This window comes from Macrotis lagotis, chromosome 1, assembly GCF_037893015.1.
Source record: "Macrotis lagotis isolate mMagLag1 chromosome 1, bilby.v1.9.chrom.fasta, whole genome shotgun sequence".
Lineage (NCBI taxonomy): Eukaryota > Metazoa > Chordata > Mammalia > Peramelemorphia > Peramelidae > Macrotis > Macrotis lagotis.
The window spans coordinates 230,921,333-230,947,118 of record NC_133658.1 but is presented as its reverse complement, the minus strand read 5'-3'; the positions used below and the strand labels follow the sequence as shown (position 1 = coordinate 230,947,118).

Here is a 25,786-nt window from a genome sequence, read left to right as displayed (position 1 = left end):
ACATCATGATATCCTTTTTTTTCTTTTTTTCATAAGTAATGTGGTACAAGCAAGATCTTGTAACAAGCAAATGTAACAAGGAAAAAAACCAAGCAGAGTTGAATCCTTTTAATAATGTGTTTGACAGTACACTGACTTCTCTCTGAATCTCTAGTTTGTTTATAGAGTATTTATAGAGTACTATAGAATATAGACTATCCTCCTTTTCCATAGGTACAAAAACACTATTTAGCCCATGTTTCCTTATTTGTATGTTTTCCGCAAATGAAGATGGTCTGAGAGTTTTAGATGATAACAGAAGAATATGAGAAGAAAGACTAGTAATTGGACCTGACATTTACTCTAAGGATAAGAGGGGAAATAGGGGAGAGGGACAAGTGCAAATATTTGATCATTAAAATAAATGCACAAACTAACTGTACTTAGACATCTTTTTTTTCCTTTAAAAGTGTTTTTTTACTTGTTTGCTTGTCTGCTTTGTCTGCCTTAAATATATGATTATTTATTTTTATTTCCTTTTAAAATGCTTTTATATTTTTTATATCACTTTCATTTCCCAATACATTCCTCCTAAATTAATTCAGAGATCAAGGTAGGAGTATAGGAAAGAGGACAGGAATAAGTCTTTTTAGACATGGTGTCAATTGCTTAACAAATAAATATTTCTCATTTGATCCTTGGAATCTAGGTGTTGATATTAACCCATTTTATAGATGAGAAAGTGAGACAGACAGAGATTAAATATCTTTCCCAGGGTCACATAGCTGTTATGGGTCTGAAGTCAATTTTGAACTCAGGTTTCATTGACTCGAGGTCAAGGACTCAATCAACTGAACCATCTAACTACCCTTTTATAATAAAGTAGGAAAGGTAATAGAAAAGTTAAAAAGAGATTAATATGTAAAAGTATTCTTTTATGAAGGATTCCAGAACTATAGTCCTCCAACTTATACAAAGAAATGGGCAGATTTGCCATATCATTTATCTTCTTTGGTGCTAAATTTGTTCATTATATTTTTCTGTTTGTACTTGTTTTATTTGTATTATTAGAGAAATTTTGAATATTCTTACTTCTGGTACTTCTAGCTTCATTTTGTGTCTGTTATGTTTCCCTATGCTTTCAAGAATTCTTTATATTTATCATTTTTAAAATGAAGTAATATCTTTTTGGGTTTGTTTATGACAACTTGCTTAAACATTTACTAACTGAATGGAATACTCCCTTTTTTGTTACTAAATATACTTTTATGAATCTTTTGGTGTATATGGGAACTTTCTTTTTGTTTCTGATTTCCTTAGGGTATTTGCCTAGTAGTGTGATCTCTAGACATTTCATTTTGGGGCATTTTAGTTCTTTCTTTGAATAATTTCACACTGCTTTCTATAATGTATGAGGTCATTTCTTCATCCCACACTCTAGGCTTTATTTTTCTTTTTTATTTTTACAGAAAAAGGCTTAGGGATAAAGGAGGAAAGTAGTTCCCAGTGAGTTTCCTCTTGAATTTATCTCTGCAATCTGTGCCCACCTCCCTCTGGATTCCTGGAGAGCACTGTGTATAGAAAGCCTGTGGGTCTAAAACTTGCTTTTTTTAAAAAAAAAAGATGGCTTAGACTCTCCTTTTATGTAAATCAAGAAAATCTATCTTGTCATTACAAAGCTACACTATAATATATCCCTTTTTATTATTCAAAAGCTAAAACTCTCCAGGCAACAGCAAAAATCTTTCTAGAACCCCAGAATCCTCCCCAGGGCTACAATGGATATGATTCAATTCCATGATTGACAATAATCTACATTCTTTGAAAAATGCTTTGGAAAGTTTGCCTGCTAAGTTCAATAGACAACATGGGACCATGTAGAAGACAAGACTAGAACCCAGTTTCATTTGGGATTGATAATTTTATTGACTCACTTTTTCTAGGTCTATATGCTTATAGCCCTATTTCATTAAAATAAGTATTAAATATTTATAAAGTAAGCTCCTGTGTATGATTCTGATGTAGTCACTAGCTAGGAAGATTATCACCACTTAAACAAATGACTTTGTATCAACCCAGTAGATAATAATCCTTGTCAATGTTTTATAATAGAAACAGAACTGGATTTGGAGTCAGAGAACCTGGGTTCAAGTCTTGCCTCTAACATTTACTTCTCTTATGGCCTTCATTTTGTTACTTAATTTTTCTGTTTTCTTATCTGTAAAACTAAGAGGCTAGTTGAGTATCTCCTAAGGCACCCTCTTATTCTAAATCTATGACACTGTATTCATAGATGTCAAAAATATAAATGCCATTAAGTCAAAGAAGTAAATAATCCCTCTTCTCTGGTTTGTTTAAGAAAAGTGTTATTGAGAAAGAAGATACTGATCTAGGTCTCAAGCACAAAAGAAGAAAAATGGAATTTCAAGTTGGGAGAACAACACAGACAAAGAAATGGAGAAAGACAATATAAGACATATTCTCTAGATGGAACAATGGATAGTGCTAGACTTGGAATCAGGAAGTCTCCTCTTGAAACTCAGACATTAACTCAGATATTAGCTAGCTCTGTAGCCCTAGTCAAGTCACCTCACCCTATTTGCTTCAGCTCCTCATCTGTAAAATTAGTTAGAAAAGGAACTGGTAAACCATTCTACTATCTTTGCCAAGAAAACCCCAAATTGACTTAAGAAGAGTCAGGTATGATTTAAATGAGCAATGACAAGAACACATCCTGGTAATGGAGTATAGATTGATAAAGCTAGGTTGGGGATTTATGCAAAAAAGTGGTAAATGAGGCTACATATATAAATTAGGGAAAATGTTGTTTGGTTTGAATGCCAGCCTAAAGAAGGGCATACTTGTCCTATAACATTCAAAAAGTCTTGAATTTTTTGACCAAAAATGTGCCTTATATTAGCTCTAGAGCACTTTACATATTTGAAACATCAAAACATATTTTATCTCTTCCTGATGTTCCCAAAGACTCAGTCACATAGGTAGGAAAAACATGAATTTTCTTTTTCAGAAGAGAAAACTGATGGTCATAAAAATGCAGGAAATTGTTCATGATCACATGGATAGGGTTAAAGCCAGGATTTAAAATGATTCTTCTCATTCCAAATTCACTTAACTTTCTTACATTACATCAATTTTGCTCTAATGATATTAAAACACATGCACATGCAATACAATAAAACACGTTTTTATTATAATTATCATCATCATTTTCATCATCATCATCATCATTATTATTATTATTATTGGAAAATCAACCTATATGTAGAAGGATTTCAAGTGATAAAGGTCTGGTAAGATTCTCTTAAGATAACCCATACATACCAAAAGAGAATAAGGTATCCACATGAAGGAATAGCTTGCCAAATGGATCTATTAATAATAGACTGTAGACTGCTTTTGACCTCCCAGGCCTGATTAACACCAACTGTGAAGCAGCAGCTTCCAGAGTTAGGGAGCTCTGTTCAATTCTGGTGATTCTGCCTGGCCACTGAGCTTTTTTCACCTAATAGGATTTTAAAACAATTATTTCTAAAATACCTCCAGTAGACCTTTAGTGGTGGGGGAGGTATTTTTAAAGCTTTTTTGCATTGGGGTGACAAGGAGCTGTGTAAATCTATGCCACTAAATCCTTGGGGATAAAGTATTTACCTTCTCTCTTAGCATGGAGTAGTAAAAATAGCTGGCTTAGGAGAATTAATTAAAATAAGTCTACCCATGTATTAGAAGTAGCTGCATATCTTATATACAGGACTCTTATCATTAGTCTTTTCCATCACCCAAGCCTATTTATTACCTGTGGCTAAATATTAAGCTTCTTCTAAAACATGTGAGAATGTAAACAAACATGTTTGAATGAGCTAAACATGAGCAAAATCATTAAGATATAAGATCCATTCTTTCAACACATTCTTACTGAGTTAACCTTTTGTACAGTCTTCTCTCTCTCTCTCTCTCTCTCTCTCTCTCTCTCTCTCTCTCTGTGTGCGTGTGTGTGTGTGTGTGTGTGTGTGTGTGTGTGTGTGTGTGTGTTTGCATATTAGGGGCATAGATTAATGAAATATTTCTCTAAAGGAACTGAGTTTTCAGTTGGGATTCTCCTGACAGATTTAAAAAGGAGCACGACAGAAGATGAAAGTGTGAGCTTTGGCTGGACCTTGAAGAATACTTAGGACTTCAGCAGTGACCAATGCAAATAGAGTCTGACCAAACCTCCATCTGCTTTGCTGCCTTATTTAATATATCAGAATTCCTAATATTAAGCCTTTTCTTGTGTACTTTCCCTTGACCTTCTCCATATCCATTCTCTCTCTTTACCCTCTCCACTTCTGTGTCTGTCTGTCTCTGTCTCTCTGCCTCTCTGTCTCTGTGTCTTTATCTCTGTCAGTTTCTTTATCCCTGATTCTATCTCTCATCTATATCTGTCTATTTGTGTTTCTATGAATTTAATTATCTCTATGCAAAGGACTCAGTGGTCCACATATCTCAGTTCCAGTCTCCTTTCTGAGTTCCAGTTTCATGTCACCAACTGCATGTTGGATATTTTCAACAGAATATCCAGGAGACATCTTAAAATCAGCATCTCTAAAACAGAAATTATTAACCTTTCCCCTACCAAAAAAAAAACAACCAAAAAATGTAAACAAAAGCAAATCTTATATTCTTCTATCTAACTTACTTTTTTGTCAAGTGACACTATTCTTCTAGTCTTCTGTTCATATAACCTTTGTAATATCCTCAATTTCTTACTTCTTCCACCAATCCACTGAGTGATTTAGGATTTCTGCTTAGCATTGCTACTCCTACAGCATCTCTTGCATGTTAATCTTCCTCTCACACAGCCACCATCTCTTTTCTACAATACTGCAGTGTTCTCATAATTACTCTCCCTACATGAAGTCTCTCCCCTTTCCCATTCATTTTTCAACAAAGTGCCAGAGTGGCATTAATAAAATTCAGATCTGACCACATCACTCTTCTATTCAACAGCCTCCAATGACTCTCCATTGTCTCTAAGACCAACATGAAAAACTACTGTCTAACTTTTAAAGCCAGGCTACCTTTTCAGCTCCATTATAATCATTTATCCACATTCTATTTCCTCATACATACTGGTCCATCTTCCTCTTTTGTGATTTTTGACAGCTATCATCCTAGCTTAGATTATACTACCTTCTAACACGTCATAGAATCTCTCACTTCCTTCAAGACTTAACAACACCTGCTTCTACACAGTCTTTTGTCATAGACAACTAGTAACTATCAGGGCCAGGACTGGAACTGAGTTCTTTTGTACCTCAAATTTAGCATTACTTACTACACCATACTGTTTTTCAGTTTTAATGATGAGGAATTCAAGGCTTCATTAGGAAAAGATGAGTAATGGGAAGGGTCTATAAGTAGTAGGTTCAGGAATCAAACAGATTTTTTGACTCCAAGTGAAGTATGTCTTTACTATTTTCAACTTTAGTGGGTGATAAAGAAAAGAAAGGGAATTCGAATTTATATAGTAGCTACTATTCACAACAACTCTTCAAGGTAGATGTTGCTGTTTCTTCTGCTTTACTATAAATGATCTCTAGGACTATGGTACTCATCTATCCACACCTATGACACTTCTCAAGCTTTTCTGCCTTAAATGATTGTGTGTGTGTGTGTGTGTTGTGTGTGTATTTTGTATGTAATGAACCTCTGTCATATTATATTGACCTATCTTTGGAGTCCTGCTTAAATCCATCCAGCTGATCCGGCTCTCTGTGACCCTAAATGGGGAAATATACATACATACATACCTATTGGGGTGTGTGTATATATATATATATATATATATATCAAAAAAGGAAAAATCCAGAAATGAAAATGAAATCAAGATGATTTTTCAATAAGGATTCATTCCTAAGTTCATTTGTAATATTCTCTTCATGATGCAATCTTCCACATCAAAGTTTAGTGAATCTGCTATGGCATCTAGGTAGTAAAGTTCATAAAATAGTGGACTTGGAGTCAAAAATACCTGTGTTCAAATCCAGATTCAGATACTTGATATCTGTGTGACCCTAGGGAAGTCATTTGCCCTTTGTCTACTTCAGTTTCCTCAATTGTAAAATGGTGATAATAAGAACACCTATCTCTCAAGATTGTTGTGTTGATAGAAAGAGATGCCATTTCTAAAATGTTTAGTGCAATGTCTAGAACATTCTAGGAATTTATTCCTCCATACATTCATACCCTTTGTTTTGGGGTATATTCAAAAATGTCCCCTTCTCTCCATTTCCAAATATACCTAAGAATTCTATTACTTTGTTGCCCACTTACAATATTTCAGCATGGACCTTTTTGATTGACTATTGAACCTGGATTCTGTGTTCCTATAGAAGATAGAGGGATCTCAAACCTCTGAACTAATCATAGTGAATGATGAGAGTGTGACAACAAAGCTATTTGATCTCTGCTGTGTCTACTCTTTCATGTTTTCAGATGAAAGGGTATTGGAGGCAGCAGCAGTCTTATGAACTTCAAAACATCAGAAGAACAAGTCACCAAAGGTCTAGAGATTAGAATTTATCCCATAGAATGCTATTGAAGAGTACATACTTTTAAGTCTTCTTGAGCAACCTGCTTGACCCAATCTATCAAAGACTTACTCAAATGATGAGTAAGTGATATGAGGGGAGTACACTTAGGAATTGTGTGTATATCCATTTACATATATATGCACATATATATGTGTTGTGCATTTATATATACATAAATTATATTCATATATTCATATACATGTATATATACATACATATCCATATGTTTTATATAAATATACATACATAGATGTGTGTATATATACATATATATATATATATATATATATATATATATAGAGAGAGAGAGAGAGAGAGAGAGAGAGAGAGAGAGAGAATGTATCTGTAGCTATAGGAGAATCATTGCAACATAACTCTAGAATTTGAAGGGATATTAGAGATAATCTCATATACTACTGTCAACTTATATTGCTATTCAAACACCTTGGTTTCCAAGAGAACTAATGACATAGTCAGATGATGTCTTTATTTATATGTGAACTGGATTAAGTGAAGCAGAGGCTCCTAAAGTCATCAGTTATCAAAGTCATCAACCTCACTCTCTCTTCCAGAGACATCAAAGTCCAATGGTAAGACAAGAGTCAAGATAACTAGAGATAGCCCAGGATGCAGTGAATGCCCTTTGAGATTTTCATATCTGACCAAGCTCTTAAGTGTTTCAATTGTCTTCATCGACGTTGGAAAAAATTCCTCTCATCAGTTCAGTCCACTAGAGGAAATCTTTATATCTTTGGAGTAGACATTGTTCTGTCTCACTGATAGATATGATTACCTTCAACCTGATTTAGCCTAACTGCTGAGTAAAAATTTTGTATGTAAATACACACATGTACATATGTGTATATATAAAATTTGTGTATAAATGCACAAAAATACACACACACATATTTTACCCCATGCATGCTATGGTTTCTTAAAGCCATAGGTTAGAGTTTTAACTTATAGATGAAAAAACCAATGCTCTTCCTACGGGGGACTACAAACCTTCTTTGAACTAGTAACCAACATCCTCTGACTCAAGTGTCACTGAAATTCCCTTTGTTTTAGAACACCTATTAAATTAAGTATTCAACTTATTCTGCAGGTATTTTATATGTAGCTAGTTCTTTACATTCTCTGTCAGAATCTTTTGTGAAGAAAAATCCTCTTTGCCTTTTATTTTATCCCCAGAATTTAGAAACAGTAATTGTTGCAAAGAGAACACTTAATAAATGCTTGCTGATTGACTTAATGCCTGAATGTCTTATATGATCTAGGGAGTTATCACCCTCTCTTTCCTAGATCCACTTCCTAGTCCTAACAGCATATTCACAGATTCTCAAAAACATTTCAGATTTGATTAGGATACCAGCAGACATCCCACACACCTATCAGGAAATAAAATAAACTACACAGGAGTCACATGGGGTTCAACCTGGCAACAGGGAGAATGTGAGACTCTAACCCAAGTTACAAAATTATGCTTTTGGGTCATCTCTGAGCTAAACTATAAAAATATACTTTTCCCAACATAACACACAGTGCTTTTGTTGTAGTAAGGGAGAGCTGGCCAAGAGGCCAGAGAAGCTGCATGCTCAGACATCTCTCAATGAAAGATCATAACTCACAAGTTATTGTGATAAGGCATGTAAGCACATTGAGCAAAAAATTGGTCAGGTGCCCAGGAGCAGAGTGGGACCTGCTGCTGAGGTTTTCAGATCAGCTCAGGCCTGCTGTGGGAGTAGCTCTGGAGGCAGCCAAATACCAAAGCACCCAAACACCTGAAAAGTCTAACTATCCCAGACTTTGAGATGCAGCTGTACTAAGGGGTTATATTATTGTTGCTTTTGTAATACCATTCCTTTTTTTTTTTTTGACTTAGATATTTTTATAATAAAATGAAAACTTACCAAAAAGGCAGTAAACAAACAAGGTGAAAAAACAAACCCTCGTGAAACAACAAAAACAAAAACAAAAACAAAAACAAAAGGAATTGTTCAATGAAACAATCAGTGGAGAACTTGGGTCCAGTCTAGCCTCTGACAAGTTGTGTGTCTATGATTAAATAATTTAAGCTTTTTGAAACTTGTTAGTTAATTTTTAAAAGGGGAATAATAATATTTATAGGATCTACCTTTTGGGTATTAGTTTTTTTAATTTATTTTTTATTCTCATTTTGTACAAATGTTTTTCTTTACATTAATAAAATATACTTGTTTACAAATAAACAAAATACCCCTCCCCATATGAATATAGATAGACTTTCGTGGGCAAAAAAGTAAAGGGGGAGAAAAAAATTAAAATTAAAAAAAATAATAGTAATAATTGTAGCTATGGCCAGGTGGTGCAATGGACGAAGCACCAGCCCTGGAGCCACTAGCACCCGAGTCCCTATCCAGCCTCGTAAACCCAATAATCTCCCAGCCATGTGACATGCAAGCCACCCAATCCCCACTGCCCTGCAAAAATCAAAAAGAAAAAAAAAGGCCCAAAATAAAATAAAATAGTAATAATAGTAGGGGTGACTGGGTGGCAGACAGAACATTGGCCCTTGAGCCAGGAGCACCTGGGACCGAATCCGGCCCCAGACACCCAATGATCACCCTGCTATGTGGCCCCAAGCAGGCCACCCAGCCCCACTTGCCCTGCACCCTCCCCCAAATAATAATAACAAAAAAATGTGTTTCAGTCTTTGTTCCAACACCATCAACTCTGTCATGAGTGGATCACATTCTTTATGATAAGTCCATCACAAAAGTTACTTCCATATTTTTCCAACGTTGCCATTGCTGATCGCAACTTCCTCCTTTCTTATTTCTCCACTACCATGTACTCTATTTTATCTCTCCTTTCACTCTGACTCAGGTGTAGGGTTCCTGAGTGGCGCAGCAGACAGATCCCTGGGGCCAAGAAGCCCTGAGCCCCCATACCATCCCTTAGGCCCAGAATCCACCCGGCCCTATGGTCCTGGGCAGGCCATCCAATCCCAGCCCCTTGCAAGAAGTAAAAAAACAAAATGTGTTATATCTGACCACTGTCCCCCCATGGTCCATCCTCTCCTCCTTTATTCACATCCCCACCCCTTCCCCTTGCTTCCCCCTCCTTCTTACTCCAGTTGTCTATACCCCATTGAGTATATTTGCTGTTTCCTCTCCTAGCCACGTCTGATGAAAGCAAAGGTTCCCTCATTACCCCTTGCCTCCCCCCTTCCATATCATTGTAATAAAAAAAAAATCTTATTATGTGAAATAGCTTGGACTATTCCCCCTCTCCTTTTTCTTTTTCCCATTCCATTTCCCTTTTTTTCTTATTGACTCCATTTTTACACCATATTTTATCTTTGAATTCAGCTTTCTCCTGTGCTTCAACTATAAAAGCTCCCTCTACCTGCTCTATTATCTGAGATGGTTCATATGAATATTAACAGTATCATTTTTCTATCCATGCAGTTCATCCACATTAAGTCCCTCATATTTCCCCCCTCTCCTCCAATCTCCATGCTTCACCTGAGTCCTGTATCTGAAGATCAAACCTTCTGTTCAGCTCTGGCCATTCCAAAAGGAACCTTTGAAATTCCCCTGGTTCATTGAAAGTCCATCTTTTTCCCTGGAAGAGGACATTCAGCCTAGCTGGGAAGTTCATTCTTGGCTGCATTCTAAGCTCTTTTGCCTTCCGGTATATTGTATTCCAAACCCTATGAGCTTCCAATGTAGCTGCTGCTAAGTCTTGTGTGATCCTGACTGCAGCTCCACGATATCTGAACTGTGTCCTTCTGGCTACTTGTAATATTTTCTCTTTGACTTGGGAGTTCTGGAACTTGGCTATAATATTCCTAGGGGTTGGTTTTTTGGGATCTCTTTCTCTGGGGGATCGGTGGATTCTCTCCATTTCTATTTTGCCCTCTGCTTCTAGAATATCAGGGCAATTTTCCTGTAGTAATTCTTTGAAAATGATGTCAAGGCTCTTTTCCTGATCATGACTTTCAGGTATTCCAATAATTTTCAAATTATCTTTCCTAAGTCTGTTTTCCATATCAGTTGTTTTTTCAATGAGATATTTCACATTTTTTTCTAATTTTTCATTTTTTTGGTTTTGAAGTATTGATTCCTGATTTCTGGTAAATTTATCAATATCCCTGAATTCTATTCTTTGTCTGAAGGATTTATTCTCCTCAGAGAGTTTTCTTATCTCTTTTTCCATCTGGCTAATTTTGCTTTTTAAAACATTCTTCTCTTCAATAACTTTTTGAACTGTTTTGTCCATTTGACCTAAGCTGTTTTTTAGCATGCTATTTTCTTCAGCATTTTTTTGGATTTCCTTGACTAAGCTGCTGACTTCATTTTCATGTTTTTCCTGCATCTCTCTCCTTTCTTTTCCCAGTTTTTCTTCTAACTCCCTCATTTGATTTTCAAAGTCTTTTTTGAGCTCTGTCATAGCCTGAGCCCAATTTCTGTTTTTCTTGGAGTCTTTAGATGCAGGAACTTGTTCTTCCTCATCTTCAGACTGAGTATTTTGAGCTTTCTTGGGCTCATTTGCAAAATATTTCTCAGTGGTCTTCCTCTTGTTTCTTTGTTTGTTCATTTTCACAGCCTAAGCCTGTTTTTCGTGGGTGCTTCCTGAGCTTTTGGGACACTCCCACAAGGGTCTCAGTGTGTGAGGTTCTGTCCTCCCTCCTGGTCTGTGAATGACCATATGCACACCCCTGTGCCTCGGGGCTGAGGTGGGGGGGGCCCTGTTGTTCTATGGGGGGGCCTAGACTGGGATCAGGATCTGAATGTGGTCAGAGCTCCAGAGTCCTGTTCCAGGGGCAGAGGACAGAGCTCTGCAGTCTCTCTTCACTCCCCTCCCTCAGCTCAATGGGCTCATGCCCTGGGGGCTCCTGCTTACAGGCTCCATCTGCTTCTGTTTCCTGGTCTAGGCTGGGAAAGACCAGGTTGCTGGCTGTGTGCCCTGAGTGCTGGGCTCCAAGTGTTCGCCCTGGCATAGGTCCCCGGCTGGTACCCCACTCCGCGCAGGTGCTCCCTGGGGTGCAGCCCAGGAGACTCCCCCACTGCTGCGAGCTGCGGCCCCCAGCGCCCTGGAGCTGCCTCCAGGAGGCTGAAGTTCCTTGGCTCTGGCGGGCCACCCCTCCGGCCCGGGGAGCAGAGCCTCTCTGCTCTTTTCCAGGTTACCTTGAGTAGGAGAACTGCCTCACTGGGTCCCTTTGTGGGTTCTGTCTCTCGAAAGTTTAATTAGAGTCATTAGTTTATGAGTTTTTATCAGAGAGCTCCTAAGACTCGATCCCTTCATGTCGCCATCTTGGCTCCGCCCCCAAACCCCAATACCATTCCTTTTTGCCGTTTGTAATAGCGGCTTACTTCCCAGTGGTCAGTCTGAAATGACTAATAACCTAAGACTCCTTCATCGTTCCTTCTTCCATTTATAAAGGTAATTTATCTCTAAAATGGGATAGCAGCACCCACCATGAAAGTGAAATGAGAGAATGGGAAAGTTCTTTGAAAATCACAACTAAAAGAAATTATATGATTATTGATGCTGAAAAACCCTATTCACTAGAATTCCCTATTATAAATGCTAGAGAATATAGGAATAAATGGAGTTTGCCTTAAAATAATAAGCAATGTCTATCTAAAGTCATCAACAAATATAATGCAGACAAACTAGTAACATTTCCAATAAGATCAGGGTAAAACAAAGATGTCCGTTATCACCATTACTATTCAATATAGTATTAGAAATGTTAGCATTAGCAATAAGAGAAGAAAAAGAAATTGAAGGAACTAGAATTGGCAATGAGGAAGCAAAACTTTCACTCTTTGCAGATGATATGATGTTACACTTAGAAAACCCTAGAAAATCAACTCAAAATTACTTTAAAAAATTAATAAATTCAGTCAGCCAAGCAGCAGGATATAATATAAATCCACATAAATCATCAGCATTTCTACATAAATCACAAAATCCAAGGGCAAAAGATAGAAAAACAAATTCCATTTAAAGTAACTGTAGACAACCTTAAATACTTGGGAATTTACCTCTCAAGACAAAACCAGAAACCATATGAACACAATTACAAAATACTTTTCACATAAATAAAGTCACATCTAAAGAATTAGAAAAGCATCAATTGCTCATGGTCAGATTGAGCTAATATAATAAAAATGACAATTCTGCACAAATTAAATTACTTATTCAATGTCATATCTATCAAAAAACCAAATAATTATTTTACAAAGCTAAGAAAAATAAGAAAATACACCTGAGCAACAAAAAGGTTAAGAAAATCTAAGAAACTAATGTAAAAAATGCAAAGGAATATAGCCTAGCTGTACCAGGTCTAAAATTATGTAATAAAACAGCAGTTGTCAAAACTGCCTGGCATTGGTTAAGAAATAGAATAATGAACCAGTGGATTAGAATAGGTACAAAAGATACCACAGTAATGTACTGTTTGACAAAGGCAAAGACATTAACTTCTGGGATAAGAACTCACTATTTGACAAAAACTACTGTGAAAACTGGAAAACAGTATGGCAAAAGCTAGGTATAGACCCACAACTCATACCATATATATATATATATATATATATATATATTTATATATATACACACACATATATATATATACGTATATATATACATATATATATATACGTATATATATATATGTGTGTGTGTATATATATATATATATATATATATATATATATATATATATATATTGATATAAGGTCAAAATAGCCACAGGATTTAGACACAAAGGGTGATACTATAGATCAATAAACAGATCAAGAAATACTCTGTCAGATCTATGAAAAAAGGGAGAAATTAATGAAATAGCAAAATGGATGATTTTGGTTTTATTAAATTGAAAAGCTTTTGCACTAATAAAAAATGCATTCAAGATTAGAAAGAAAACAGAAATCTGGTAAACAATCTTCACTGCTCAGGGTTCTGATAAAGGTTTCATTTCTAAACTATATAAGGAATTCAATAAAATTTATAAGGTTACAAGCCTTTCCCCAAATGATAAATGGTCAAAGGATATGAATAAGCAGTTTTCAAATGAAGAAATTAAATGTATATTATATATGTATATATATATATATATATACATATAACTGTATGAAAAAATTGTTCCAAATTATTATTGATTAGAAAAATGCCCATTAAAACAACTGTGAGGTACCATCTTACAATCTCACACCTATCAGATTGGCAACAATTACCAAAAGACTAAAAGATCAATATTGGAGAGGTTGTGGGGAAGATTGAGAGATTAATATACTGTTGTTGGAGTTGTGAACTAATCTAGCCATTCTCAAGAGCAATCTGGAATTATGCACAAAGAGTAATAAAACTGATCTTACTTTTGATCCAGCAATACCAATACAAGGCCTGTATCCCGAAGAACTCATAAAAATTTGGGAAATGAAGTATTTATGATAATTTTTTATAGCAGCAAAGTATTGGAAATTGAAGGGATGCTCAACAACTGGGAAATGACTGAGCAAGTTATAGTATATGATTGTTATGGTATATTATTGTTACATAAGAAACCATGAATGGTCAGACTCTAGAGAAGCATGGAAAGAATTACAGGAACTGATGCTGAGCAAAGAGAGAAGAAACATAGAACATTGTACACATTAATAACTACATTGTGAGTGAATCATTTATGATGAATGCAGATGCTCTCAGCAGTTTAGAGATCTAGGACAACCCCGGGAAACCTGTTATGAACAACATCTTCCACATTCAGAGGGGAGAAAAACCACAAAATCTGAATGAATACTACGTTTACTTTTTAAAATTTCTCTTATGTTTTTCTTCTTATACCATGGCTTTCTTTCTTTTCTCTTAGTCTTAATTCATTATACACAGATTGACTAATATGTAAACTATTAAGAACTTTTGTACATGTACAACTTTTATGAGATTGTTTGCCACTGTCGGGAAAGGGGTAGGAAGGGAGGGTGGAAAGGAATTACGTAATTTGTAAATTTGCATGTAGATGAAAATTGAAAACTTTCATAACAAATAATTGGAAAATAAAAAAATATCAATCTGAAAAAACCCATAACATTCTCAACACATGAAAAAATTAATAGCATTTTTAAAAACTACATGTAGAAGAGTTACCCGGTTCTTGCTAATATCAGAATTATCTATGTTCTAATATGGACCAAGGCTGTTTTTGATCATTTCTGGAAAGCAACATATACCCAGAGTCATAAGGGATAGAGATGGTGGGAGGTGGATATGGGGATCAAACAAGGATTTTCCTCAAGAAACCGATTTTTTTTTCCCTTGGCCTCCTCAAACTTCCAATTGCCTTGAAGCATGAACTAAATGCTAAGATTTTGCAAGAGGGCTTAGTGCCCCCCACACATTACCTTTTATTTAAATTATAATCTAGTAGCATGCTACATTCCTATGATACAATAAGGCACTTTTTCATTTATAGCCCAAGTACCTAATAAAGGCTCCTGTCAAAAAGTAGAGGTTTAAGAAATCCTGATTAATTAATAGGTATAGATGATTTAAAGAATCATAAAATCAAAGATTCAGAGTAGGGATTCTTAACCTTGTATTCATAAACTCATTTATACAGAGTGTTGAAGTGTTTGAACACATATATAAATCAGAAAGAAATAAATGTATACATATATACATGCTTATATATATATATATAAATATAGATAGATATAGATAAATATAGAAAATCTGCTAGATAGATCTTTATAATTCAATATAATTGGTTTCCTAGATAATTCTATATGTTTTATTTTTTAACCTTTAAAACTAGGAGACTTTTAATTCCTTGTTCAACATGCATTATGGTAGCCAAAACAAAATATTACTCACTTATGTTTTTGTCAGGAAAAAAATAGATTTACAACTACGGTTCAGAGGAATCTTCATATTCTTTTTAATTTCTCTTAATTATCACCCATTTCCTGTGCACGGGGCCTTGCATATAATAGATATTTAATAATTTTGGGGGGTTGAAAGACCGAGACTCCTAAAGTAAGAGCAAATGCTTGGTTGTTAAAATTGCAAATCCTACCTTAAAAAAGCTACTAAGTATATTCTTTATGTACCACTTAAGAAAAAACTGTCTTCAATTCTTTCCTTCAGTCTTTCATTCAATACAAATTTGGTGAACTCCCACTGTGTGCAAGCTGTCCACACTATGGGGGACAGAGAGATGGAAGAAAACACAGACTCTACCCTCAAGGACATTTTAAGGTAGGAGGTATCTGCCCATTGGGAGTTTAGTATCATCCCTCAAATGCAATAACAATTTCTTCATTCACAGCAATTAAAAAAGAGGAAAAATCCTTCTAGCAATTTTCTGAACAACACAGATTTAATAACTAAGCAAGAAGTCAATAATGTTGTCAAAAGAGCAGGCATGATGGAGAGGACATCATAACTGTCTCTGTCTTCCTGTTTCCTATCTTATGCCATTAGCAATGTTTGGATACACACTGGGACTGAAGGTAAGGGGCACTGACTTTTCTTTGTGCTTCTAAGTTAGGGTTGTATAGTTTCCCCTTAATCAACTTTTGAAGATGAGAAATTTGTGATTACTAGTCTTTTAGGACATTTCTGGAAGTTGTAAAAATCTTTTCTTCAAAAATAAAACTTGGGAGGATTAATAATTATTTTGCCACATTGTTCTGGAAGCACAAATTATCTTCTCTAGGAATCTTCTCTAGAAAATTACATTATACTGATGCAAATGAGAGGGGTTTTTTTTAAATATTTTATTTATTTTGAGTTTTACAATTTTTCCCTCATTCTTGCTGCCCTCCCCCCCCCCACTCCCCACAGAAGGCAGTCTGATAGTCTTTACACTATTTCCATGGTATACATTGATCTCAGTTGAATGTGATGACAGAGAAATCATATCCTTAAGGAAGAAAAATAAAGGATGAGAGAGAGCAAAATTACATAATAAGATAATTTGTTTTTTTCTAAATTGAAGGTAATAGTCTTTGGTCTTTGTTCAAATGCCACAATTCTTTCTATGGATACAAATGTTATTCTCCATCACAGATAGCCCACAATTGTCTCTGATTGTTGTACTGAAGGAATGAGCAAGTCCATCAAGGCTGACCATCACCCCCTTGTTGCTATTACAATGTTTTTCTGGTTCTGCTCATCTCACTCAACATCAGTTCATGCAAATCCTTCCAAGCTTCCCTGAATTCCCATCTCTCCTGGTTTCTAATAGAACAATAGTGTTCCATGGCATACATATACCACATTTTGTTAAGCCATTCCCCAAATAAAGGACATTCATTAATTTCCAATTCTTTGCCACCACAAACAGGGCTGCTATGAGTATTTTTGTACAAGTAATGTTTTTACCCTTTTTCATAATCTCTTCAGGGTTTAGACCCAGTAGGGGTATTGATAAATCAAAGGGTGTGCACATTTTTGTTGCCCTCCGAGCATAATTCCAAATTGCTCTCCAGAAAGGTCTTATGAGTTCACAGCTCCGCCAACAATGTATTAGTGTCCCAGATTTCCCACATCCCTTCCAACATTGATCATTGTCCTTTCTGGTCATATCGGCCAGTCTGAGAGGTGTGAGGTGGTATCACAGAGATGCTTTAATTTGAATCTCCCTAATAATTAATAATTTAGAGCAATTTTTCATATGACTATGGATCACTTTGATTTCCTCAGCTATAAATTGGCTTTGCATATCCTTTGATCATTTCTCAATTGGGGAATGGCTTGTATTTTTTTAAATTAACTCAGTTCTCTATATATTTTAGAGAAGAGTCCTTTGTCAGAAATACTAGTTGTGACTTACAGTGGGTGCAGCCAAGATGGCGACAAGAAGGGATCCAGTCTTAGGAGCTCTCTGATAAAATTCATCAGCTAAGGACTCTAACTAAACTTTCGTGAGACAGAACCCACAAAGGGACCCAGTGAGGCAGTTCTCCTACTCAAGGTAACCTGGAAAAGAGCAGAAAGGTTCTGCTCCCAGGGGTCGGAGAGGCAGCCTGCCAGAGGGGTAGCCCGCCAGAGCCAAAGAACTTCAGCCTCCCGGAGGCAGCACCAGGGCACTGGGAGTCTCAGCTCACATGAGTGGGGGAGTCTCCTGAGCTGCACCCCGAGGAACACCGGGCACAAAGTGGGGGAACAGCAGGGACCACTGCCAGAGTGAGCACATGGAGCCCAGTCCTCAGGGCACACAGCAAGCAGCATGGTCTTTCACCACCCCTGATCCAGGAAACAGAAGCAGGTGGAGACATTAAGCAGGAGCCCCCAGGGCATGAGCCCATTGAGCTGAGGGAGGGGAGTAAAAAGAGAGAGACTGCAGAGCTCTGTCCTCTGCCCCTGGAACAGGACTCTGGGGCTCTGACCACATTCAGTTCCTGATCACAGTCTAGGCCCCCCAATAGAACAGCAGGGCCCCCCCCCAAGCCCCGGGGCAGAGGGAGGTGCTTATGGTCATTCACAGACCAGGAGGGAAGACAGAGCCTCACACACTGAGACCCTTGTGGGAGTGTCCCAAAAGCTCAGGAAGCACCCCAAACCAGGCCCAGGCTGGGAAAATGAGCAAGCAAAGAAACAAGAGGAAGACTATTGAGAAATATTTTGCAAATGAGCCCAAGAAGGATCAAAATACTCAGTCTGAAGATGAGGAAGCACAAGCTCCTACATCTAAAGACTCCAAGAAAAACAGAAATTGGGCTCAGGCTATGACAGAGCTCAAAAAAGACTTTGAAAATCAAATGACGGAGTTGGAAGAAAAACTGGGAAAAGAAAGGAGAGAGATGCAGGAAAAACATGAAAATGAAGTCAGCAGCTTAGTCAAGGAAATCCAAAAAAAATGCTGAAGAAAATAGCATGCTAAAAAACAGCTTAGGTCAAATGGATAAAACAGTTCAAAAAGTTATTGAGGAGAAGAATGTTTTAAAAAGCAAAATTAGCCAGATGGAAAAAGAGATAAGAAAACTCTCTGAGGAGAACAAATCCTTCAGACAAAAAATAGAATTCAGGGAGATTGATGAATTTAACAGAAATCAGGAATCAATACTTCAAAACCAAAAAAATGAAAAATTAGAAAAAAATGTGAAATATCTCATTGAAAAAAACAACTGATATGGAAAACAGACTTAGGAAAGATAATTTGAAAATTATTGGAATACCTGAAAGTCATGATCAGGAAAAGAGCCTTGACATCATTTTCAAAGAATTACTACAGGAAAATTGCCCTGATATTCTAGAAGCAGAGGGCAAAATAGAAATGGAGAGAATCCACCGATCCCCCAGAGAAAGAGATCCCAAAAAACCAACCCCCAGGAATATTATAGCCAAGTTCCAGAACTCCCAAGTCAAAGAGAAAATATTACAAGCAGCCAGAAGGACACAGTTCAAATATCGTGGAGCTACAGTCAGGATCACACAGGATTTAGCAGCAGCTACATTGGAAGCTTGTAGGGCTTGGAATACAATATACCGGAAGGCAAAAGAGCTTAGAATGCAGCCAAGAATGAATTACCCAGCAAGGCTAAATATCCTCTTCCAGGGAAAAAGATGGACTTTCAAGGAACCAGGGGAATTTCAAATGTTCCTTTTGGAATGGCCAGAGCTGAACAAAAGATTTGATCTTCAGATACAGGACTCAGGTGAAGCATGGAGATTGGAGGAGAGGGGGAAAATATGAGGGACTTAATGAGGATGAACTGCATGTATTCCTGCATGGAAAAATGACACTGATAATACTCATATGAACCTTCTCAGTTAATAGAGCAGGTAGAGAGAGCTTTTAGAGTTGAAGCACAGGAGAAAGATGAAATTCAAAGATAAAATATGGTGTAAAAATGGAGTCAATAGAAAAAAAAGGAAATGGAATGGGAGAAAGAAAAAGGAGGGGGGAATAGTCCAAGATATTTCACATAAGATTTTTTTTATTACAATGAGCTATTGCAATGATATGGAAGGGGGGATGCAAGGGGGAATGAGGGAACCTTTGCTCTCATCAGAGATGGCTAGGAGAGGAAACAGCATATATAGTCAATGGGGTATAGACACCTGGAGGAAGAAGGAGTGGGGAGCAGGGGGAAGGGGTGGGGATGTGAATAAAGGAGGAGAGGATGGATCATGGGGTGAGAGTGGCCAAATATAACACATTTTCTTTCTTACTTCTTGCAAGGGGCTGGGATTGGAAGGCCTGCCCAGGACCACAGGGCCAGGTGGATGCTGGGCCTAAGGGGTGGTATGGGGGCTCAGGGCCTCTTGGCCCCAGGAACAGGGATCTGTCTGCTGCGCCACTCAGCGACACTACAGTAGAGTCAGTGTGAAAGGAGAGAGAAAATATAGTACATGATAGTGGAGAAATAAGAAAGAAGGGAGTTGTGATCAGCGATGGCAAAGGTGGAAAAATATGGAAATAACTTTTGTGATGGACTTATCATAAAGAATGATATCCACCCGTGACAGAGTTGTTGGTGTTGGAACAAAGACTCAAGCACATTTTTTGTTATTATTATTTGGGGGAGGGTGCAGGGCAAGTGGGGCTGGATGGCCTGCCTGGGGCCACATAGCAGGGTGATCTTTGGGTGTCTGGGGCCAGATTTGGACCCAGGTGCTCCTGGCTCAAGGGCCAATGCTTTGTCTGCCACCCAGCCACCCCTACTCTTATTACTATTTTATTTTATTTTGGGTCTTTTTTTTCTTTTTTTTTTTTTTTGGTTTTTGCAGGGCAGTGGGGATCGGGTGGCTTGCATGTCACACGGCTGGGTGATTGTTGGGTTCACGAGGCTGGATATGGACTTGGGTGCTCATGGTTCCAGGGCTGGTGCCTCGTCTGTTGTGCCACCTGGCCATACCTACAATTATTACTATTATTTTTTATTTTAATTTTTTTCTCTCCCCTTTACTTTTTTTGTCCAAGCAAGTCTATTTATATTCATGGGGGAGGAGGGGTATTTTGTTTACTTGTAAACAAGAATATTTTATTAATGTAAAAAAACATTTGTACAAAATTAGAATAAAAAATAAATTTAAAAAAGAAAAAAAAGAAATACTAGTTGTAAAAATTGTTTCCCAATTTACTATGTTTCTTTTGATCTTGACTAAAGTAGTTTTGCCTATGCAAAAGCTTTTTAATTTGAGTTAATCAAAATTATCTAATGGTTTTTAATGATGTTCTCCATCTCTTCCTTGGTCATGAACTGCTTCCCTTTCCATAGATCTGACAGGTAAACTACTCCTTGATCTTCTAGTTTGCTTATAATATAGTTTTTTATGTCTAAATCCTGTATCAATTTTAATCTTATCTTGGTATAAGGTGTGAGGTGATGGTCTAATATAAGTTTCTTCCATACTAATGTCCAATCTTCCCAACAGTTTTTATCGAAGAGAGAGTTTTTATCCCAAAGTTGGACAATTTTGGGTTTATCAAACAGCAGATTACTATAATCATCTCCTGCTATTGCACCTCATCTATTCCACTGATCCACCACTCTATTTCTTAGCCATTATCAGACAGTTTTTTTTAGGTTTTTGCAAGGCAAATGGGGTTAAGTGGCTTGCTCAAGGCCACACAGATGGGTAATTATTAAGTGTCTGAGACTGGATTTGAACTCAGGTACTCCTGACTCCAGGGCTGGTGCTTTATCCACTGTGCCACCTAGCTGCCCCATCAGACAGTTTTGATGACTGTTGCTTTATAATATAATTTTAGATCTGGTAAAGCTAAGTCACCTTCTCTTACACCTTTTTCATTGAATGCCTGGAAATACTTGCCTTTTAATTTCTCCATATAAATTTACTTACAACTTTTTCTAACTCAGTAAAGTAAGTTTTTAGAATTTTGATTGGTAGGGCACTAAACAAGTATTGGTAGAATTGTCATTTTTATTATATTAGCTTGACCTATCCATGAGCAGTTGACATTTACCCAGTTATGTAAATTTGATTTTATTTGTGTGAGAAGTGTTTTGTAATTGTTTTCAAAATGTTTGAGTCTGCCTTGGCAGGTGGACTCCCAGGTATTTTATATTGTCTGAGGTTACTTTGAATGGGATTTCTTTTTCTAGCTCTTCCTGCTGTATCTTGCTAGTCATATATATAGAAATTTTGAGGATTTATGAGGGTTTATTTTATATCCTATGACTTTTCTAAGTTTGCTAATTGTTTCTAGTAGCTTTTTTAGATGATATTTTGGGATTCTCTAGATATATCATTACATCATCTGCAAATAATGAGAGTTTTGTCTCTTCCTTCTCAATTCTAATTCCTTCAGTTTCTTTTTCTTCTCTTATTTCTGAGGCTAACATTTCTAATACAATATTGAACAGTAGTGGTGATGATGGGCATCCTTCTTTCATCCCTGATCTTATAGGGAATTCCTCTAGCCTCTCCTCATTGCATATAATGCTTGTGGATGGTTTCAGATAGATATTGCTTATTATTCTGAAGAACAATCCATTTATTCCTACACTCTCTAGTATTTTTAGTAGGACTAAGTGCTGTCTTTTGTCAAAAGTGTTTTCAGCATTTATTGATATGATCATATGATTTCTGATAGGACTGTTATTGATATAATTAATTATACTAATAATTTTACTAATATTGAACCAACCCTGTATCCCTGGGATAAATCCTACTTGATCATAAAGTATTATCCTATTTGTAATCATTGTAATCATTTTTACTAAAATGCTATTTAAGATTTTTGTAACCATATCCATCAGTGAGATAGGTCTATAATTTTCTTTCTCTGTTTTAACTCTTCCTGGTTTAGGTATCAGCACCATATTGGTGTCATAGAAAGAGGTAGGCAGAGTTCTGTCTTCACCTATTTTTCCAAAGAGTTTATATAGAATTGAAACCAATTGTTCCCTGAATGTTTGATTGAATTCACTTGTCAATTCATCTGGCCCTGGAAATTTTTTGTTAGGGAGTTCAATAATGGCTTGTTGAAATTCTTTTTCTGATATAGGGTTATTTCAGTTTCTAATTTCCTCTTCATTTAATCTGGCCATCATATTTTTATAAATATTCATCCATTTCACTCAGATTTTCAAATTTGTTGGTATAGAGTTGGGCAAATAATTTTGAATTATTTCTTTAATTTCCTTCTCAATGGTGGTAAGTTCATCTTTTTCATTTATGATACTAGCAATGTGGTTTTCTTCTTTCTTTTTTTAAATCAAATTGAGCAGAGGTTTATCAATTTTATTGTTTTTTTCCATAAAACCAGCTCTTGGTTTTATTAATTAGTTCAATAGTTTTCTTGCTTTCAATTTTATTAATTTCTCCTTTAATTTTTAGAATTTCTAATTTGGTATTTAATTGGGAGTTTTTAATTTGTTCCTTCTCTAATTTTTTTAGTTGCATATTTATTTCATTGATTTCTTCTTTCTCTAATTTATTCATGTAGGCATTTAAAGATATAATATATCCCCTGACAGTTGCCTTGAGTGTATCCCATAGGATTTGGTATGTTGTTTCATTATTGCCATTATTTAGGATGAGATAAGTAATTCTTCCTATAATTTGTTGTTTGACCCAATCATTCTTTAAAATGATGTTATTTAGTTTCAAATTAGTTATGGGTCTATATCTCCCTGGCCCAATATCGCATATGATTTTTATTGCATTGTGATCTGAGAAAGATGTATTCACTCTTTCTTCCTTTCTGCAGTAGATCATTAGGCTTTTATGCCCTAATAATTGGTCAATTTTTGTGTAAGTACCATATACTGCAGAAAAGAAAGTATATTCCCTTCTATCCCCATTCAATTTCCTCCATAAATCTGTCATATCTAGGTTTTCTAACAATCTATTTACCTCCTTAACTTCCTTCTTGATTATTTTATGATTCGATTTACCTAAATCTGAGAGTGGGTGGTTGAGGTCTCCCACTAGTAGAGTTTTGCTATCAATGTCTTCCTGTAGCTCTTTCAACTTCTCCTCTAAGAATTTGAATGTTGTCCCATTGGGTGCATACATATTTAGTAATGAAATTACTTTATTATCTATGGTACCTTTTAGGAATATATAGTTTCCTTCCTTATCTTTTTAACACTATCTATTTTTGATGCTGATCTGTCTGAGATAAGGATTGCTATCCCTGCTTTTTTCACTTCAGTTGAAGCAAAATATATTTTGCTCTAACCTTTTACCTTTACTCTGTATGTATCTCTCTGCTTTAAATGAGTTTATTGTAAGCAGGACATTGTAGGATTCTGGTTTTTAATCCATTTTGCTATTGGCTTACATTTTAAGGGAGAGTTCATTCCATTCATATTCAAATTCATAATTACTAACTCTTTATTGCCCTCCATGCTATTTTCCCTCTGTTTGTATTTTCCCCCTTTTCTCTTTATCCATATTCCCCAGTGTTTTGGTTCTGAATACTGCTAACTTCAGTGTGCTTACCCTCCTATATCACCCCCCCTTCTTTCCCCTTTCCCTTTTCCCCTTCTTCCCTTCCTTCTTTTACTTCACCTTTTTGTCCCCCTTTCTGTCCCTCCTCCCCTTTTCCCATTTTAATACTTGAAAGTTAAGTTTCTTAACTTAACTGAGTGTGTGTAAATTAACTTTAAGCCAAGTCTGATGAGATGAAGATTCAGGTGGTTCTCACCTCCTCCCTTCTTCCCCTCTATTACAATAGGTCTTTAGTATGTCTTGATGTAAATACCCTATTCAGTCTCCTCCATCCTCCCATCTCCTTACTGTCCCCCCCTTTTAAAGGAGGTATTCTTTTTAAATCATTCTGAGTTACAGAAAAGTTTTGAGTGTCTATCACTTCTGGATAATTTTATTCTCTCTAATAGAGTTATATTCTCAAAAGTTATGAGAATCTTTCGCCCAAGTGGGTATATAGCTAGTTTCTTCTTATTGGCTAGCAGGGTTTTTTTTTACCTTTTCATGTGTCTCTTGAGCTTCCTGTTTGATGTCCAAATTTTTCTATTTAGCTCTGGTCTTTTCTTCATGAAATCTTTGAAGTCTCTCACTTCATTACATGTTCATCTTTTCCCCTGGAAGAGAAGGCTCAGCTCTAGCAGGTAGGAGATTCTTGGCTGCATTCCAAGTTTCCATACTCTTCAGAGTATTTCATTCCAGGTCCTTCTATCCCTTAATGTGCTGGGGCCATGTCCTGTGTAATCCTTACTGTGGCTCGTTGGTATTTAAATTTTCTTTCTGGCTGCTTGCAGGATTTTCTCTTTTATCTGCTAGTTCTTGAATTTGGCCACAACATTCCTTGGTTGTTTTCATTTTAGGATCTCTTTCCAAAGGGGATCAATGTATTCTTTCAATAACTATTTTCCCCTTTGTTTCCATGATATCAGGGCAGTTTTCCATCACTAAATCCTGTAATATTATGTCCAGGTTTTTTTTTTCCTCTTCAGTGTTTTCAGGAAGGCCTATAATTCTCAGGTTGTCCCTTCTTGATCTGTTCTGAAGGTTAGTGGTTTTGCTGATGAGGTATTTTACATTTTCTTCTATTTTTTTGATCTTTTGGTTTTAACAGGATCTTTAACAGAATCCTGAAGTCATTACTTTCCACACATTCCATTCTTTTTTTTTAGAGAAGATATTCTTCATTTACCTTTTGCAACTCCTTTTCCAGTTGCTCAATTCTATTTTTGAATGAGTTTTCCATTTGCTCAAGTGTAGTTTTGAGAGAATCATTTTCTTCTTGCATTTGCCCAATTGAAGATCTAAGAGAGTTATTCTCATTTTGTATTTGTCCAACTGTATTTTCCAAGGATTTGTTTACTTGTTTCAAGATGTTAATTATCTCTTGAGTTTCTTTTCCCAATTTTTCCAATTAATTTCTTCAAGGAAGTCTTTCTGGGCTGGTGACCAATTCACATTTTCCTCAGAAGTGCTAGATATCTCTGGGTTAGAATCTATTCCTTCTAAATATTTCTCCACGAACCCCCCCCCCCCCCCCGCCTTCTTCATCTTTCTAGGATCTTGTGTTGGGGGGTTGTTTTTGAAGATCCTAGAAGCTCTCTTCACTTGGCTTAGTAATTCCAAGGGCTGGCCAGTAGGGAGCACTGGTTGCTTTCTCTGGAGTGTTTGAGGCCCTTAGCAGCAGAGTCTCAGTTGACCTTGAACAATATGCTGAGCCCTGGGTGAGGGAGTTAATTTCTCTGTTGCCCACACCCGAGCCTGAGGGGGTGGAGGGTTGTTTATTGTTTGTTCTGGGAAAAGGGCTCCTCTGA

General features: G+C 36.5%; 1 protein-coding gene across 1 annotated transcript in view; it reads right to left on the bottom strand.

The window, feature by feature from the left end:
* The window catches only part of CDH13 (cadherin 13), a 1,354,681-nt gene that overhangs the window by 628,506 nt on the left and 700,389 nt on the right, over positions 1–25,786 (bottom strand). The gene's annotated exons all lie outside the window — the stretch shown is intronic.